We start from the raw sequence: 20916 nt of genomic DNA on the forward strand, positions 1-20916 counted from the left end.
TAAAGAAACTAAACAGATGGCATTGACACAAAGCATGTCTAAACTAAGCAGATGACATCTTTAATGTATACAGTAAGCAATGCAAGGCACCATATGCATGATATTACCAACATCAGCATGCCAAGTTAGAGCGAAGACCTCATGGGGTAAATAGGAGTGGTCTTCTCCTTCTGAATCCCCCTCAGAACAGTTATCTTCCTCTTGATTACGATCCGAAATGGGTGGAGGGGGGGGGGGGCTGCCTTTGCACCCACCATGGAACGACGTCTGCATGAAATTTTATTGCCACGCAAGGTTCGTCTCTTTTGCTCTACATGATCAGTTCCATTGTGTACAATAACTGGCATGCGTAGGAATAAAACATAGTGAGATTATGTAAGGAGTGCATGCACAAATCCAGAGTGATGGTAGAAAACTGTGGATAGACCCAAAACCAATGATAGCAGGAAGATAATAGCTTTAGTTAAAAATACAGATAATAGCTCCTTTAATGTTTGTTTGCACCCAACATGAAACTCATAGTAGACACCGGAGATTAACCAGATAGTAGACAGATAGTACTGATTGCTGCCCCAATATGTACCCCACAACCATTTAGAAACTCAACTTTCAGCATTAGTTTGGACCTGACTCGGAGTCTAATAGGTGAACACGACGATAATGTAGCATGTCATCATATTAAGCGACGCATAACGTAAGCAGACACGGAAGAGTGCGACCTCTCTTGCGGACCCGTGTAGTCCTCAAGGTCATCTGTTCAGTTGATGATGGTAATGCAGTTGCCGTGGCTGCCGGCGGCGGGGAAGAAGATCTAAGGTGGCGAAAGACAGTCTGGAGAGCGGATCCCTGCTGTGGTGAACCCTTCCATCGTTGGAGCAGCTGAGCTGGGGTGGAACACAGCGCCGCAGGAGCAGGACAAACCACACAAGGTTTTCTTTGACACATATCAGTAACAGAAGTAATTGAGTAAGGGCTTGTTTGAATTTGAGGATTCTAACAATGCAGGGATAGGAAATAGACAGGAATAGGATAGGAATGCACGTGCAAAACAGAGAATTTAAAAACACAGGATTTCTGCCAATCTGGGTGTTTGATTCACAACAATTGGAAGATCACAGGATGCAAAAAAGCATGGTGAGATTAAGTCAAACCACAAGAAAATGTACGGTTATAATGCTATTATGCTACTATCTCTTATTCTTGTGCTTGATGAATAGGAATATGAAAAGGAGGAGAAGTGGAAATTAGAATTCCTACGGTTTTTCTTTCAAGGAGACACTAAAGGAACAAATTCTACAGTTTTCCTTTGCTCCATTCCTTTGCAGCAAATTCATGAAAAGTAGTACCATAGGAAACTTTCCAATTCCGATGTTTTTCATTCACTTTTCCTTTCAAGCACTGGCGATTCTAGTAGGCAGGCTTGAGCAAGGAAAATCCTACACTAAAAAATGTTTTTGTGCTACTTCTATTACTTTGGACCCAGGCCACTGCCATACTAGCTCAACTCCCAGGCCCATCGACAAATGCACAGCTCAAACGCGCAGAGATAAATAATGATGGCGTTCAAGAGAGTCCATCACGGATAGCTAAGTTGCCTGGTACCTCACTGCTTGTCATATAGTAGGATAAAATAATCGTATTTCCCATTACAACGAGTGCTCAGTGGACAATATATATAACACGTAGAGTAAAAAAGAGATGCAACAAGTGTACAACCTCTTTGGCGAAGCCATGTCGATCTCAGCGTGATTGGGTTGGCCGGTGAGGATGCTCTGGCTGACTTGGCTGTCGAAGGAGGGGAAGAAGATCTTAGGCGTCTGGAGATGGAGCCCGAGGTACTGCTCCGCTGTGATGGAGGGTTTCGTCGTTGGAGCAGCTCTGGTGAGTTGTACGACGCCGAGGCTGAAGCAGGACAAGAGAGACAATGAACAACGTTAACCTGAGTGGAATTCTAATAGCATCTCCAATACATGACGTAAAATACATAACCACAAAGTGCTAGATGTAAAATACATCAGCCGCTCATCTCTGAACTTAACTGTCGAAACTGAATTTAACTATCGAAACTGAACTTAACTGTCGAAACTGAATTTTGCTGTCGAAACTGAATTTTGTTGTCGAAACTGAACGCACTAGCAAGGTGAGGCTACACGTCGGTCGACTGACTTTTTCATCTCTGGTCAGTCGATTTTGCAGCCGTTGGATACGAAATCAAGGGCATGCGGTTCATCTTCAACCTCCCCCCCTGAGCCGCCAGCCACCACCGGCCAAACAGCAGCCCCCCGCCGCCCGCGGCCGCGGTGCGCCGCCCCGCCTGCCCCGAAAACACTCCCCAACGCCGGTCCGCCGCCGCCCCGGCCATCCCTCTAGGCCCCCCGTGCCGAGCTTTTTCTCCAGCGATCCCCACGCCACCGCCCCGCCAACGCCCCGCCACCGCCGGCGACCACCGCCCCCATCCTGAACCCTAAGATAGATAGTGGGGTACCTCTCCGGCGAGCCCCCCTCCCTGCTGCGGCCGGTTCTTCCTTCACCCCGGCGAGCCCCCCACCCCCTGAAAATCGACTGACCCAAAAGTCGATTTAGTCGACTGAAGTGTAGCTAAATCGGAGGAGCATCGCAAGCAAGAGGAAGAGCGAGAGCAGCAGCGCGAGCAAGAGCAATAGCAAGAGCAGACCAGGCAGGGGACCGAGAGCAAGAGCAGAGCAGCAGCGCGAGCGAGAGCTAAAGCAGCAGCAGCTCCTATTGATGTGGACGTTGCCGCCGAGGGAGCGACGCCGTGGAGGAAGTGGCCGGCGACGCCGCCGTGGATGGAGCCGCGCCGTGTCGGCTCGGGACCGAGCGCCGGCAGCACCGTGAGATCGAATCAAGAAGAAAATGCGGTGATTAGTGTACAACCTCTTTGGTGGCGCCGATTAGGCCGCAGCTTCATCCGAGGAAACGGTGATGATGATGCTCTTCCGGTGGTGCAGGTGAAGACGGCGGTGTGGGAATGGAGGTGGCGCGAAAGACGAGGGGAACGTCGGGGCAGCTCCTTGGAGGTGGAGGACGGGGTGGCTGAACCGGCGGGACGATGAGTTCGACGACGGATCCTCATCCGGTACGGTGGATGAGGGACGTCGAGGTGTTGCTGTGGACGACGTCGTCGGGGAAGAGGCTCCGGCTGGGTGGCGGACGGAGCAGGGTGTGGGGTTTCATCGCGGGTTTTCGCAGCCTCGGTGTACGAATGTGTGGGCGGATGGGATGGCAGTGGGGAACCATGGCTTAGAGACGCGCTTGTCCGAAATATGGGGTAAGTTACGAAAGTACCCCCACCAATTTGAGGCGGTTCTTTCGGTTCAGGGGTACCACGGGCATTTCGCGTGTCGGGATTTCACAGGAGGTGGGAGTTTTCGCGCGCGTTGTAATTTCGGAATAGCAAGGCGCGGGTTGAGATGGAGGGAGTTGTCAGAGCACAACGAGACAAAGATATATCTTAAATATTTCGGGCTAACAAGGCGCGGGTTGAAGAGGCAGGAGTTTCGCAGCACGATAGACAAAGACGCTAGCTTGAATTTTCGGCATAACAAGGCGCAGCTTGAAATTTCGGAAGAACAAGCTTAACGTGTACCAAAAAAAGACAATTTGCACCTCGACACGCACAACACACACAAACACCATTTAGACTAGAGTAAGGTACACGTGCATTGCACGCATGAGATTTGGCAACCAAATTATGAATAAATACCACATCATAGCATGCAAGCTTTGAGTCATATATGCATGATGTAGATGTTTGTTTAATTCTTATAGTTCATTTCATTCAAAATCATCTAGTTTTTATAAGAAAGCTAATCTATTTTAAGATCATGGAATTGTGCATCATAAGACATAAAGTAAAAACAAATAATGGCAAATCATGTAGAAAAACATTTGGGCAATTCTGATACGGAAGATTCTAGAATAAATAAGAAGTGCTTGTGTTTTGATGTTTGTGCATTATGCTTAAGTTCAACCATGGAGTCTTCTAGATTATAGATGTGGCGAAATCTGGTGGAATCTAGATGATATCCAACGGCCAGTAGTGCTCAAATTTGCCATCTTTGGACCATCGGATTCGCCTCATCCAACGACCATCTTTCAAAGTTAAAGTTACCCGCACACAATATAAAAACATATAAAATATAATATATATAGGGGTATAGATATAGATATGTGATGCGAAAGCCGCCCATCATCTCCAATTAGAATAGTGTGTCCATGCACGGATGCGACGTGGCCAAATGATGTCTGCCATCGGTATCTCAAATTCAAATCAGTCTGACCTTGTTCAATGTGTATACATTACAACATGCTCGTTTCCAAACCACACCGCGCAGATCTCCGTTATATTCATGCATGCATGGGTTTCAAACATCAGGATCTCTTATTCAAATATTTGAATTCAACTTTACATTGATTATGACCTCACCTATTCTTTTACACCCACACAGTAGTCTTCTCTTTATAATTGTACCACTAACTTTCTCTCGTGCATGCATGCACACACACTACCAGTCGGCATTATCCATCGCACGCATACAATCTTTTTCTTCAGGTCGGTCTCCCATGAAGGCACACACCCACACACATCCCCCTCTCCATCATATCGGGCATTCTTTATCTCTCACGCGTGCATGCGCAACGATCGACGTTCCTCCATGTATGTGTGTATATAGATAGGTCTTTCATAGTTTTCCACACAAACTGATCAATCGATATATCCAGTGAGGTCTCACCCTCTTTCCCACGTCCACATCGATCAATCTATACCTCTCTATATAGGATTAACATATATAGCTAATACACCCACATTAATTATATATCCAACGTCCCCCTCTCATCATCCATGCCTTCCGCTTCATCTCTCAGACGTGTGCACAATGGCGAAGACAGGGGGCAGTAAGGGCCCTGCCCCCTCCCCCCCTAACATCACTATATATCGAGGCTAATATGAATGTGATCATTAGACAATTGCTGCTAAAAATAGTTTAAGTTCATGAATTGACCCTCCTCGTAAAGGATTAGCAATGCTTGGCCCCCTAGCTCATTTATTTTTCATGGCTCCGCCACTACGCGCAATAGCGCACGTGTTTGCCCCCTCTCTCTAAATATCGATCTCGCACTTGTGCATTCCTTCATAGTCTCCCTCCACTCGGCCCCTCGCACCATCTTCTAGCCCCCACCGGATTTTGCCACATGTACAATCTAGCAGACTCCATGGTTGAACTTAAGCATAATGCACAAACCTCAAAACAATAGTGGTTCACTTTTGTTCTAGAATCTTCCGTATCATAACTGCCCAAACTTTTTTTCTAGTTGAATTGCCATTATTTGTTTTTTACTTTATGCTTTACAATGCACAATTCCATGAATCATAAAATAGATTAAGGGCTTCTTTGATTCAAAGGATTCTCAAAGGAATTTTGGAGGATTCTAATCATTAGGAATTTTTCCTATCTTGGTTGTTTGATTCGTAGGATTGTAAACCATAGGAATTTTTCCATATGATTCATTTGCACTAGATTTCATAGGAAACATCCCATCCACTCAAACCTCTTTGAAAGAATTATGCGTCTTTTCTATGCACAATCAAACACTCGTACAATCCTGTAGGATTCAAGACGACATTCCACTATAATCCCATGTTTTTCCTATTCCCGCGTTCTTAGCTTTTTTATAAAAACTAATTTATTTTGAATGAGATGAACTATAAGAATTAAACGAAGGGCTACATCAGGCATATATGACTCAGAGCTTACATGCTATAGTGTGGTATTTATTCATAATTTGGTTGCAAAATCTGATGCGTGCAATGCACGTGTACCTTACTAGTACTTCGAGTATGTGCAAAACACGTAAATTAGAATACCAATGGCATGCTACACAGTCTCTCTCTTACAGTTCATGAAGCCACGTGGCACATGTGGAGGCGTTGTCGCGACCTCCTTGCGTGGATTGATCACAGTGACGTGCTGCTGGTTCCAGAAGAATGTACTCGTCCTCCCTGAGCCATACTGGCGGTACATGCACGAAGCGTAGATGTGCACGCACGCCACGCACGCACTCATTCCCTCGCACGCACACGCGGGTACACGGGCGGACGTAATTTTGTACCAAGATCCACCCCATGTGATAATTTGACGCGTGTAAAGTCGTTCACTTCATTGATGGTCAATTAATACAGCGCATGCAAATTGAGTGGACGTGAGGGCGGAAGAAAGACATTATTACTCCACTGCGCGCATGCGAGTAGTTAAATCGTGGGTTGCTAGTAGTACTTCCATTGGTCTCCTTCGTATTTTGTGCCAACTTTTGATCGTAACATACTAATATTTACGCATTTGAGCAGTGTAGTACTTGAAATTTATGTTCCGCTAAACTCACCGGGAGCCGTTTTGGGCCTCGAAACCAAAACCATCAATTAATCTTTACCTTGTTCCCATCACATTCGAAAGCCTGCTCACACGTACTAGTACGTACCAAACCTGAACGTGTTCCCACTATGCAGGTATTAGTACTAGTGCTAGTACTTAGGTTATAAAAAGGGGAACTACCTAACCGAAAATTACTCTACCTTTCCTCCTCATAAATGCTTCTTCTTCGTCCGTCGTTGCCATGGCCGGTGAGCAGAGCTCTAGGTCAAGAACTACTCATAACAAGGGAGCGGCAACCAAGGCTGCGGAAAAAAAGAGAGGGCTCGCCGCCACGCAGAGACCTCGAAAGATCTCTCACGGGCACGCGATGGCTCCCAGGAGCGCCCTAGCCGCGGAGGCGAACATGCCGAACCGGCGGAGCTGGAGTCGTTATCCCTCGACGTCATGCCCGATCAGCTCAATAAGCAGAAGGAGTTCATCCAAGGCTTGATGGAGTTGCTGAAGGAGAGCCTCGACGACATGCCCGCTGAGCTCAATCAGCAGGGGGAGTTGACCGCCGGCTTGGTGATGCTGCTGAAGAAGAGCATTGCCTCGGAGAAGAAGGCGACCGGCGAAATCCTGCGACTTCAGGAGGACAAGGCGAAGCTCTGCCACGAGATCGACCTGTTGAAGGAGAAGAACGCCGGCTGGAAGAAGCTGCATGAGAATAGTAGTTCCTCGATGAAGATGTTGCAGGCCCTCGTCATGGAACAGAAGGAGGAGTTGGCGAAGCTCCGCATCGAGCACCCGGCTGTTGTCAAGGTACGTAATGCGGCCGTGGAACAGATGATGAAGGCTCGCGTCGAGAAATCCCGCGTCATGGACAAAATGAAGAAGATGGCGGAGGAGACGCGCAAGGAGATGGAGGTCGTGGAGGCGATGAAGAAGCAGTTACGACTCCGCAGCGAATTAGATCATTTGGGGTGATAATCTTCCTTCTTCTTTTGCTCCTGTGTTTCATCTTTTGCTTCGGGTGTTTCGCCGCACGTGTCACGTTCTCTGCGAGGCATGAATAGAACAATGTTTTTTTGAGGGAATGAATAGAACAATGCTAACAATGAGATGACTAGCAAATTAGATCATTTTTTATCGCCATATGGCACTGGGCTGCCGTGTTTCGTGCTCCTCCGTCGCAGTACTACTCCAGTGGAAAACTTGAGTATACCGCACGGTTCATTGCTCCTCCTCGATCAGGTCATCGGCGCATTTATACGAGCAGTCAAATCACAAGGCCCCGCCTTCCAGCAGTAATGAGCCGTCAAATCACAAAGGCCCTCACCTCTCGTGAAACCGACCAAGCTAGACTGCCCCGCCCTCTAGCCTTTTTAAAAATGTATACTTTTGTACAGCAGTAGTATCGATGGATTGCACCATGGAGCAAAACTTGAAATTAAAAAAAGGTGGTACATATAGAGAGCGCTCGTCGCCAAATTATGCATATAGTACTATTAAAAAGGCTAGTCACAATAATGGTGTCCAGCACAACCCACCCCTCAAATAAAACTAAGAGGGTGCTTGGATACGTTTTAGTCCCATGACTAAAAGTAGTGGGACTAAAACATGCTAGCCTCACCCATGCTTGGATCCAAATACTAAAAAGGCTAAAATCAAGTTAATGAGCATTTATTATCCTCCAAACCCTCCAATCCAGAACTCGCCTGTGTTAAAGGAGAGGACTTAAATGATTAGAGAGAGGACTAATCCACATTTTAGTAGGCGTACCCCTGACTAAAATTTTTTAGTCTCAAGACTAGTTTTAGCCGCTCTTTAGTCAGGGGTGCTTGGAACTTTAGCCTCTTAAAGAGACTATTTTTAGTCAGACTAAAATAAGTCCCTTGGATCCAAGCACCCTCTAAACATCCTGGAATTCTTTGACAAAACTAAGCACCCTGAAATTCTTTGACAACTAAACTGCTGGCTATATGATGTTGGCCATATATATTGTACGTATATAATGTGAAGAAACGAGTGGTAGTACTATACCAACTAAAAGATGAAATGTAAGAAATACTAGTATGTACGTACTGAAGAGTTAAAGTAACGAGAAGAAACATAACATAGTTCTGCTGGGGGCTCAGCACAACACACCCCTCAAATTAAATTAAGCACACCTGAAATTAAACTTTGCAACTATTCCGGTAGACACTGCATTAGAACCACCATGAGCAACGACACTGCCACCTTACTCGGAGTCCTCGTCCACGTCCTCGACTTCGTCCTTGTCCCTCTTCCTCTTGGCCGATACTTCTTTGCTTGAACCGCACACTTGGCTATTGCTCTTCATCCAACCCTTGTAGATATTGAAGCAAAGGTAGCCATCCATTGCAGCGTAGTGGATGTGGTCTATATCTAGTACATTCCGCTGCCATGCATGACGATGAAACGTGTATGGAGGTTTCTCCAGTTTACCGTACGAAGGATGAAACATGGCTCCTGCCAGGGTCAGCATTGAAGGCTGACGAGAGGACACCAGCCGATTCTTCTGGAGGTCGAAGGTGTTGCCTACAACGAGGCCTATCCGACGCAGGACTTCTTTGTCGTTACCAAAGTCTACAGTAACGAATTTGACTAGGTTGCTCTCGAGGAAGTCCTTAAAATCCTGGCACTCAACGTCGGCATGGCATATGTGGTAGACCAAGCATAAGTCATGCACGCAAACCTGGATCACGGCGGGCTTCTTACTCTCCTCGTCCTTTAGATCCTTCTCTCGTCCTAGGACTGTGGTGTACTCAACATCTAGCCTAGCGACCCACTCATCATCTGAGTCTTCGAACATGCGTCTGAAGCGAGAAAGGCATCCTTTCACCGTCGCGGAAGAACGGGTGTAGATGACGTCGAACTCATTGCCGGTGATGGTTCTAACCTTGTACTCACCGCCGATCATGGAGATTTGGGACGCCATGGATTTGGGAGGAGGGTTAGGATTAGTGGAACTGCCGTAATGTGAATGGACGGGACGACTAGGAGTGAACCGCCGTAGTATTGAAGGACGTGCGGGGAGGAGTAGGAGCGAACTGCCAGCGTGCGAACGGCAGGGTAGTGGCTTTCCATTCTCCCATGATAGGGGCTTCCGAGAGCCCTTGGATCTGAGACCGAACGGTTGCATGGCGTGATTCTAGACCTATGGGTGAATATCCTATCCTGGAGGGTTATTCTACAAATTTTCAGCAACTTAGCATGCGACCGTTTGATCTTAGATCCAAGGGCTGCCAGCAGCCCGTATCATGGTCGTGCCTACCACGACCGTCGCGTCGTTCGCGTGGTCGCGCCCTTGGAGATTTAACATGGTGCGTTAGGCTATCTGATGTTGGCATATCATACATAGTCATCACTTAGTCACTCATACTACAACAAGGTTGGCTATAAGGTTGGCTATAAGTGTAATTTTTTTACTCCTCTCTATCTCTTTCTTCGTACTCCCTCTGTCCCATAATATAAGAACGTTTTTGACACTAGTGTAGTGCCAAAAACGTTCTTATATTATGGGACACAGGGAGTACTAGTATTTATTGCATTTTCCAAGGAGTGACCTCTTCCAATGAAATGGTGTTGCTAAGTTTGCTTCATTTAATTAGCTATAGACTCAAAATTGTCTTTTCACCTAGGTACACGCGCTTAGCACCGTTTCTTCCTTGGGTCACCAAACTAGTCTCTCTCTTCTTGATTAACTTGCCACATCAGACTTTATGCCTATGTGGCAAGCTTAAGCACCTGTAGGAGCAAGTAAAAGTAAGTACAATAGTGCGCTTTACATGGCATTTTTGCATATGTGGAGGAAAGAGAGGCAAGGAAAAAGTGGGAAGTGGGCTCTCATGCAAGAGCCAGCCTCTACTACATGGTGGAGCATTGGGAGAGGCACCTGTATGGAGGTGGTCAGGAATCGGGAGACTCACGCCGGTCGTAGCGCCGCAGTTAAAATGATAATGGCAAGTCAAATCACGGGGCCCCACCTGTCCAGCAGTAACTCGCTGTCAAATCACACAGCCCTATGTTTGCAGCAGCCTACTCCCTCGTCTTCTCGCGTCTCTGTCGAACCGACTAGGCGGAACTGCCCCACCTACCGCGCAGGAAAAGCCCCGCCCTCGACTTTTAAATAGTATATAGTATACTAATTTTGTATCCATGGATTGCACCCGCGCCATGGAGCAAAGCGTCTAGAAAACGGCGGTACACATGTACGGAGTATACAGCACGCCCGTCGCGTTCGCGTCGCACCCCGGACGGTCGGTCGGTCTGGCACGCTGCTCTCCGAATGGAACGCGCGTCATATTGCGTTTGCACACACATGTGGGACGGCAATTGAGAACCGACCATAGGCACACTTCCCGGCCCCGCAAGTCGGGTGACTTAATAGAAGAGGGAGACGAGCGATAGTACTAGAGAAGTGTTGTACTACGTTGGTGCCTGGACGATCCCTGCAAGACACAGAAGATCAGTTCGTCCATGCATGTGACCAGACTCGAGCAGACACGCCTGGATTGGCTATCGTCTACATATCGTGCAGGCTGTGTTGTACATGGCTGTAGTTGTGGTGAGAAATCTAAAAAAAGGTTTCTTGTCATCTCGCAAAATTAGGTGCCAAGTGCTTCAGATCACTGCGAGGGTTAAACAGCGACAACTGAGTTGGGCTAGTCATTGGGGGCACATGCACGAACAGTGACTACTCGGCTGCCATCTAGGTCAAGCCGGCTATGTTAATTAGGACATCTATCGACAGACCCCTTTTCTATGAGTTTATCTTTAATTTGAGCTTTGGTCCTCGTCTAGTTTGTCCGTCGGGATTCATGTTGTCTCCTTTGGGCAGTGAGGTTATGATTTCTTGTCATGTGGCATTTTTTCGTGTTATATGTTATAATCCGGCGCTTCAGATCAAAATGACGACAACTGCGCCTCCGGGCCACGTGCATGAAGACTTCTCGACAGTCATTGACGAGGTCAAGCCGGCTCTGGTAGACAAAAGAAAACTAGTACTACTCCACTATATAGGCAGGAGCCTCCGCGCTTGCTTGCTAGTGTTGCTCTCTTCACACTGTCTCGGCCTCTCCAGATCTAAACACGACAGCGGTGGCCACACACACACTCTCTCTCTCTGCTCACCGCTGGTCACAGATCCAGCCAGATCCTCTCCGCCGGGGAAGGTGAGAAGGTGCAACCTTCACACGGTCGTCCTCGGCGACGGCTCTTACCCACTGCTGGGCACGTCCCCATCAGCCTGCCTTGCCGTTCTCTCCCAAGCACCGCCGGCGAGGGAGGGCCTCCGACCCCTTCTTCCTTGCTGCCGTAGTGTGGGCAGATCCGGCCTCCCGCCGCCCACCTAGCGACATCCCGGTGACCATCAGGTATAACTTCCTTCAAAACCGGCCTTGCTCTACTTCCCGAGCTCCTGACGTCACTGCATTTGTATCTTTTACTATTTCTCAGGCCCTCTCGTAGATAGGATCGATCGGCTATTCGAAAACCACCTAATTTTTTTTACGTTTAAGAGGTAAAACTAGTTCATGCACTCGAATCTAGTACTACTTGGTTCAAACAAGGAAGAAAGGGGGTGGGGGTGGGGAGGATTTGTTACCTGAATCTAGGACTTGGTCGAAAGAGGAAATAATGGGGGCGAAAAGTAGCAGAGACTGGCTATCCAACTGGTCTCTAGGTCTAATAGGGAAATAAAGGGAAACGCAGTACAAACTCAATATAAACCCGATCTATTGGTTGAAAAAGGAAAGAAAGTGGGGACTGGGGGACAAGTCAACAGAGTAAGTCCAGCACTAGATTTGCTAGCCTCACACAGTATAAGGTGGCTATACCGAACAAAAATGGGACCAACCCAGATATCCTGTTCTGATGTTTGTTGCCCCGAGCCACTCTTATGTAATGCCACTGGTAAAATGTAGCAGTCGCACTATTAAAAGTAAGGACACATTAAACCAATGTTGTTTTCAATGTAATGCCTCCAGTAATATGAATCAATGGCACTTCTTTACATGTCCTGCTAAAATTTCCCATTAAGATAAGTTGGTTCTTTTCGTTAGAAATGCAACTGTCCTGGTCCGCCTACTCTCCCGTGCCCAAAGTAATGTCGTATTTAACGGTTGTCATAGTTAATCCTAATGCCCACACTAATATCTAGCAATGCCAGTGCTTTAGAAATTGCCTGTCCTTGTAGGATTGCCATTCAGATAAGGAACATGCTTCTTTTCATTTGATGCATGTTTCATCACTTGTTAGTCACCCTCCTTTCCACCTTTTTTGTGCAAACAGAGATATACATTTCACGCTCGATCTTAGTTGAACTACACAAATGATATCCAAATTATAGTTGAGCATTCTAGGAGCTTCACAACCAACCTTGATGTTGCTCAATTTTATTGCAACTAATGAAGAAGAAGCTCTGTGGGTTTCATTTTCTGATGGAAATGGAACCGGGGCTGGAGCCCTTTTCTTAATTTTTTTTGAAGAAGAAGCTTCTAGCTCACGGGACATTGCTTCATTTTAGGTGAACTGCACCAAAAGGTCCCATGAATTGAATCATCCATGTTGGTGACTGAAAGAGCCAGCTTCAGCATCCCAGTCTAAGCACCCCCGGCCTCCATCCTTGCGACGCACAGTACACCTCGTTTGCCACCTGCTCGACCCTAGTGTCACTGATAAAATGAAGTAATAATACAGTTAAAATAGAGCGAGTGTCATCTCTATCATTTCATTTCCAATGTAGATAAAGAAAGTGCTTCTCTTTGTTAATGTATGTTTCATCAACTAGTCCCATTGTTAATGTTTAAGCGTTTCTGCAAACTGGGGTGCTTAATTTTAGTTGATATGTACAAAAATAGAGATTTGAATGTCTCAAGGCGCCTCCTTGTACTACCGCTGTACACTGATGTTCATCACTGGCAGAAGGTGTATCTGGGAGACTTGGGACGATGTCCAGTATGAGGCGTACCGTATGAGGCGTCGCACGACCCATCTCGCCCTCGCAGCATGGCATACTATGATACTATCGCAATATTTTCTTCTATTTATTTTGTGTGTTTCATCAACTAGTGCCACTATAATGTAATCACACTTTTTCATTATCTGTGCAAACAGGGTTATTCAGCTGCATTTTGGTGGAACTGCACAAATGTACGTATGGAACTGGCATATATGCAGAGTGCGAGGTGTGCCAAGTAAAAATTACCGACACCAACCATGTTGCATGCACGCATTGGCATCCACCACCACCAGTGGGATGTGTGGCGCTCTCTGTGGACGGATCTTTCTCGGCAGCAAATCATCTAACCAAATACTAGTAGCTCATATTGGCAGTTTTCTAGGGAGTACTCTTTTCTGAAAGAAGCACCAATCTATTTTTCTTTATTTGTACACTGTGTCACAACTTTGACCCAAAGGTCCAGAGCTATTTTAGGGTGATTGGCGTAGTACTCGGAGACTGATTGTAAGCATGATTTTCATTAGCTGTCACACTGATTGTAAGCATGAGCAGGTGGAAGATTAGGTTAGTGTGAAGCTCACCTTAAACCCTACCGCCGCCGTTGAAACGAGGCGAGCGTCGAGGGAACCATGGAGAACGGCGGGGAAGCGACGTCGCGCCATCCGGCCTCCTCTTGCGGTGGGAGAATGAATACTCCTGTGGCTCCGGCTGGCTCTGCACCCTCACGAACGGCACACCATACTCGATCAATTCGTTATCCTCTGGGTGCTCGACCTTCGACCTGTACGCCCACCACCTCCGCCTGACTGTCGCCTCGGGCGAATCTGTCTGTTCCATCGCCCAGAGGAGATACTCGATGAACTCAGAGGACTGCGGTGTGACTGCCGCCGAGGAGTACATGTACATCGCCGCCCTCATCGCCGTCGTCTCGCTCTTTCGCATACATTGCCACATGGCCCGCACCGTCCTCGAAATCTCCCACTCATTGTCAAACCAACTAAGGATCTCCTTCAACCTGGCTAACTTTGCCTGGTCGCCGCCGGCGATCTGCCTGATTCGCTGCTGCATCCTCTCCATAGATGTCCTTCTGAGTGGTCCGGTGCTAGCTTTGGAAGATGGGAGGAGAGACGGTGGTCTTGCAATAGAGAAGAGGGAGAGGCGAGACAGTGGTTTTGGAATGGAGATGATGGAGAGGAGAGGAGGTGGTTTTGCAATGGAGAAGATCAGAAGAGGGAGAGGCGAGACGGTGGTTTTGGAATGGAGATGATGGAGAGGAGAGGAGGTGGTTTTGCAATGGAGAAGATCAGAAGAGGGAGAGGCGAGACGGTGGTTTTGGAATGGAGATGATGGAGAGGAGAGGAGGTGGTTTTGCAATGGAGAAGAGGGAGAGGAGCGTGCGGCAGCGATTTAGGATTGGACGAGAGGGCCGGCGCGCTGTGACTAGATCAAAATCAAAATCAATTTACCCTTCAATTAAGAAAGCGACCCCACATTAACTAGTCTCCCTTTTATTCTGGGTCATAATTGACCATGATTTTCGCACATAAAATATATGTTATACGTTGCAAAAATAATATAATTTGAAAGTACATTCACATACGAACCAAACGGTACAATTTTTGGTGACATGCATTCACATTTTGCTTGTCAAATACAGTACGTGGTCAAACTTTGACCCAAAATACGCAAAGCAACAAAAAAATACTTCCAAGACCAGCGCCGCTCTTCCGCTCTTCTCCTCTTAAACCACCGCCGCTCCTCTCCTGTTCCAATCTAAATGCAGCGCCGCTCCTCTCCTCTTCCATTTCAAAACCACCGCCCCTCCTCTCCTGTTCCAGTCCAAAACCAGCGTCGCTCCTCTCCCGTTCTAATCCAAAACCAGCACTGCTCCTCTCCTCTTCCATTCAAAAACCACCGCCGATGAGTGAACGTGTTGTGGAGAAGTAGATCGATGGAGGAGTACAACCGATACGTGAGGATCGCAGACGGCGACCCTGTGAAGCTAGCTAGGATGTTGGAGATACAGTCTTGGTTTGACAACAAGGACCAACTAGCGGCGACGGCGACATCCATGGCCAAATATCTGCAACAGAGCGAAAAGGCGGCGATACTCCCGGAGGGAGTCGCGCCGGAGTACATAGAGCTGCTCCTCTGGGCCATGGAGCAAACAGATTCACCGAATCCGATCGTGAGGGAGCGGTGGTGGGAGTATCGATCCCAGATGGAGCATCCACCAGAGATTGAAGGATCGAGCATCTACAGGGTGCCGTTTGTGAGGGTGTCCTGCCAGAGCGAGCTGGTGGAGTCTTCGTCGACCGAACCCAACTGCAAGAGGAGAAAAGCAGTTGGCCCGACGAAGCTTCCCCGCCATCGTCTCCCTCGCCGTTCACATCATCTCACGGGGCGGTTGTCTGCCGCCGAGGAATAGGAGGGGGCTGCCCCCCAGCCCAATAGTCGAGCAGGTTGTGAATTGTCAGGAGGAGCTTAGGGTTGTCAGTATTTGCAGGTTGTATATTGTGTTTTGTGTTGTGTATTTTGAGAGTACTTTCAGATATGAATGTCTTTTGAATTTCAGATTTGCAGTATTGAGCATATGAAGTATTTTATGAATTCTAGAGATCTATTTTTAGCACTTAAAAAAATGTAGTTTCATAGGAGTATAAAAGTGCAGACAATGTGATTCTCAGAGAAGAAACTGCAAGTTTCAGTTTCAGATAAGAAACTGCAAGTTCAGTTTCAGATAAGAAACTGCAACTTTCAGAGGCAGAGCATTTATATTAACACGGCCTTTTCAAACAGGGTTAACATCATGTTGGAAGTTTTATTCATGGTCGAAAATGGAACTACCAGCCAGTTAACATCATGCTGATCAACATTCATACATATCATATCTTCATATCATGCACAGTCAAATTGCCCACACAAAGTCGAATGTGCGAAACACAGAGAAAACGAGGGACGGAGTTTTGGCAAGTGTTGGACGTGGTTTTGGGCTGCCCCGTCTAGGCCTGCTCCCTCCTCCCCGCGGCCGGCTCTGCTACCGCGCAGGCCTCACCGCCCCACCGTACTCCCATCGTTGGCCTAGCCATCCCTCTACTCACCCACACCTGCTGTTATTCTCCGGCGACGGCAGATGAACAAGTAAACCCTCGTACAGTCGTACTCCCCTCCGCGTGGGAAACAACTGCCGAGTCTTCCCTGCCTCCGTGTCGTTCCCTTCCTAGGCCTCGCCGTCGTCCACCACCCTGGTGCTCTCGGCGCGGCCTGGTCAACGTGGTCAACGACCGACATGCATCTGAAGTGGACTATACGTGGAGAGGCCGACAGCTGGGTCCACGGCCGCACGCAAGGAAATGCCTCCTTATTACCCGCAAAATAATGATTCCTCCACCTGACATCAGGGACCCACCGAAAGGGCCTCTGTATTTCGCGAAAAAAACGTTGCCGCCACTGACAGCTCAGACCCACCAGCTATATCTTCGCACGCAAGGAAGTGCCTCCTTATTACGCACAAAAAAATGAATACTCCCCCTGCTAGCTGGGACCCACCATGGTGGGAGGCTGACTTGTGGGCCTACTAAGTTGACTGGGACGGGGGCCTTTGTCAACTTTAGTCAATATGAACGATTCTAGCTCCAGTGACCGTACGATGTCCATCCAACGGCTGTAGTGCTTCTTCAACCTCTGGTCTTCTTGCTCCAGCCGCCCAAAGCAGCGCCGGTCGTGCCGCATGCTCCTGCCTCCCGTGGCCGGCTGTGCAGCCGCGGAGGCCTCACCGCCCCTACTATTCCCACCGCTGGCCAGGCCCTGCGGCGACGGCAGCCTCACACCGCAGCCGAACCAGTGAACCCTCGTACTCCTCTCCGCGCGGGCTTCCACTGTCGCGTCTTCCCCGGCTCCGCGTCGTCCCCTTCCTAGGCCTCGCCGTCGTCCACCGACGTGGTGCTCTCCGCGCGGCGTGGTCAACGTGGTCAAGGAACGACTTCCATCGAAAGAGTATTGTACGTGGAGAGGCTGACAGCTGGGTCCACGGCCACAGCCCAGTTTTTTTGTGATTTGCCAAGTAAGTCGCTTTGTCAGGCCTGTTGGGCTGCAAATCCTTCAAGACGAGGAGAGCTTTCATTCGGCTGGCCGAGAAAATGGCCCATCAGTAATGAGAAATGGGCTGTACATTTTTAAAACACATCAAACCGGCAATTAGTTTCAAATATCTTTTTTTCATTTCGAGATTTTAAATTACACTAATTTTTATGCGTGGAGAATTTGTTGGATTTTATATTGATATACATTTATTTTTAAAATTAGTTTGAATGTGAGTCGAAATTTCGGGATTAAAAACAGTTCGGACCGAGCCGAAATATGCAAAATTTCGTATAATTTTTTAACTGTGGCCACAATAAGGCTGTAATGCTAACAAAAAGAATATGGGCTCCAAAAAAAACCTTAATAATTAGCAAATGGGCTGTAAATTATTAGAAATAATGGCAGATGGGCTGTATGCTGTTTTCCACAGATTTGAGGCTTTCCTAAAAAAAGGTTGACGCACAAGCAGTGACTGTTGGATGGCCATCCAACGGCCGTGGTGCTTCTTCAATCTCTGCTCTTCCTGCTCCAGTCGCTCAAACAAGCACCGGCGGGACTGCCTGCTCCCTCCTCCCCGCGGCTGGCACTGCTGCCGCGCAGGCCTCACCGCCCCACCGTACTCCCATCGCTGGCCTAGCCACCCCTCTACTCACCCACACCTGATGTTATTCTCCGGCGATGACAGACGAACCAGTAAACCCTCGTACAGTCGTACTCCCCTCCGCGTGGGAAACAACTGCCGAGTCTTCCCTGCCTTCGTGTCGTTCCCTTCCTAGGCCTCGCCGTCGTCCACCGCCCTGGTGCTCTCGGCGCGGCCTGGTCAACGTGGTCAACGACCGACATGCATCTGAAGTGGACTGTACGTGGAGAGGCCGACAGCTGGGTCCACGACCGCACGCAAGGAAATGCCTCCTTATTACGCGCAAAATAATGATTCCTCCACCTGACATCAGGGACCCACCGAAAGGGCCTCTGTATTTCGCGAAAAAAATGTTACCGCCGCTGACAGCTCAGACCCACCAGCTATATCTTCGCACGCAAGGAAGTGCCTCCTTATTACGCACAAAAAAATGAATACTCCCCCTGCTAGTTGGGACCCACCATGGTGGGAGGCTGACTTGTGGGCCTACTAAGTTGACTGGGACGGGGGCCTTTGTCAACTTTAGTCAATATGAACGATTCTAGCTCCAGTGACCGTACGATGTCCATCCAACGGCCGTAGTGCTTCTTCAACCTCTGGTCTTCTTGCTCCAGCCGCCCAAAGCAGCGCCGGTCGTGCCGCATGCTCCTGCCTCCCGTGGCCGGCTGTGCAGCCGCGGAGGCCTCACCGCCCCCTACTATTCCCACCGCTGGCCGGGCCCTGCGGCGACGGCAGCCTCACACCGCAGCCGAACCAGTGAACCCTCGTACTACTCTCCGCGCGGGCTTCCACTGTCGTGTCTTCCCCGGCTCCGCGCCGTCCCCTTCCTAGGCCTCGCTGTCGTCCACCGACGTGGTGCTCTCCGCGCGGCGTGGTCAACGTGGTCAAGGAACGACTTCCATCGGAAGAGTACTGTACGTGGAGAGGCTGACAGCTGGGTCCACGGCCACAGCCCAGTTTTTTTGTGATTTGCCAAGTAAGTCGCTTTGTCAGGCCTGTTGGGCTGCAAATCCTTCAAGACGAGGAGAGCTTTCATTCGGCTGCCGAGAAAATGGCCCATCAGTAATGAGAAATGGGCTGTACATTTTTAAAACACATCAAACCGGCAATTAGTTTCAAATATCTTTTTTTCATTTTGAGATTTTAAATTACATTAATTTTTATGCGTGGAGAATTTGTTGGATTTTATATTGATATACATTTGTTTTTAAAATTAGTTTGAATGTGAGTCGAAATTTCGGGATTAAAAACAGTTCGGACCGAGCCGAAATATGCAAAATTTCGTATAATTTTTTAACTGTGGCCACAATAAGGCTGTAATGCTAACAAAAAGAATATGGGCTCCAAAAAAAACCTTAATAATTAGCAAATGGGCTGTAAATTATTAGAAATAATGGCAGATGGGCTGTATGCTGTTTTCCACAGATTTGAGGCTTTCCTAAAAAAAGGTTGACGCACAAGCAGTGACTGTTGGATGGCCATCCAACGGCCGTGGTGCTTCTTCAATCTCTGCTCTTCCTGCTCCAGCCGCTCAAACAAGCACCGGCGGGACTGCCTGCTCCCTCCTCCCCGCGGCCGGCGCTGCTGCCGCGCAGGCCTCACCGCCCCACCGTACTCCCATCGCTGGCCTAGCCACCCCTCTACTCACCCACACCTGATGTTATTCTCCGGCGATGGCAGACGAACCAGTAAACCCTCGTACAGTCGTACTCCCCTCCGCATGGGAAACAACTGCCGAGTCTTCCCTGCCTCCGTGTCGTTCCCTTCCTAGGCCTCGCCGTCGTCCACCGCCCTGGTGCTCTCGGCGGGGCCTGGTCAACGTGGTCAACGACCGACATGCATCTGAAGTGGACTGTACGTGGAGAGGCCGACAGCTGGGTCCACGACCGCACGCAAGGAAATGCCTCCTTATTACGCGCAAAATAATGATTCCTCCACCTGACATCAGGGACCCACCGAAAGGGCCTCTGTATTTCGCGAAAAAAATGTTACCGCCGCTGACAGCTCAGACCCACCAGCTATATCTTCGCATGCAAGGAAGTGCCTCCTTATTACGCACAAAAAAAATGAATACTCCCCCTGCTAGCTGGGACCCACCATGGTGGGAGGCTGACTTGTGGGCCTACTAAGTTGACTGGGACGGGGGCCTTTGTCAACTTTAGTCAATATGAACGATTCTAGCTCCAGTGACCGTACGATGTCCATCCAACGGCCGTAGTGCTTCTTCAACCTCTGGTCTTCTTGCTCCAGCCGCCCAAAGCAGCGCCGGTCGTGCCGCATGCTCCTGCCTCCCGTGGCCGGCTGTGCTGCCGCGGAGGCCTCACCGCCCCCTACTATTCCCACCGCTGGCCAGGCCCTGCGGCGACGGCAGCCTCACACCGCAGCGGAACCAGTGAACCCTCGTACTACTCTCCGCGCGGGCTTCCACTGCCGCGCCTTCCCCGGCTCCGCGTTGTCCCCTTCCTAGACCTCGCCGTCGTCCACCGCCGTGGTGCTCTCCGCGCGGCGTGGTCAACGTGGTCAAGGAACGACTTCCATCGGAAGAGTACTGTACGTGGAGAGGCTGACAGCTGGGTCCATGGCCACAGCCTAGTTTTTTTGTGATTTGCCAAGTAAGCCGCTTTGTCAGGCCTGTTGGGCTGCAAATCTTTCAAGACAAGGAGAGCTTTCATTCGGCTGGCCGAGAAAATGGCCCATCAGTAATGAGAAATGGGCTATACATTTTTAAAACACATCAAACCGGCAATTAGTTTCAAATATCTTTTTTTTATTTCGAGATTTTAAATTACATTAATTTTTATGCGTGGAGAATTTGTTGGATTTTATATTGATATACA

At 48.7% G+C, this 20916-nt stretch overlaps 1 protein-coding gene across 1 annotated transcript in view; it reads right to left on the reverse strand.

The window, feature by feature from the left end:
• Positions 1 to 1362: 1362 nt before the first annotated feature.
• The window catches only part of LOC109769515 (pyrophosphate--fructose 6-phosphate 1-phosphotransferase subunit beta 1-like), a 28531-nt gene continuing 8977 nt past the window's right edge, over positions 1363 to 20916 (reverse strand). Inside the window, exon 8 of the transcript XR_012203911.1 lies at positions 1363 to 1902. The gene's annotated coding sequence lies outside the window, so the exon portion shown is untranslated. The remainder of the gene's footprint in view (positions 1903 to 20916) is intronic.

Source organism: Aegilops tauschii, chromosome 2 (genome assembly GCF_002575655.3).
Source record: "Aegilops tauschii subsp. strangulata cultivar AL8/78 chromosome 2, Aet v6.0, whole genome shotgun sequence".
NCBI classification, from domain to species: domain Eukaryota; kingdom Viridiplantae; phylum Streptophyta; class Magnoliopsida; order Poales; family Poaceae; genus Aegilops; species Aegilops tauschii.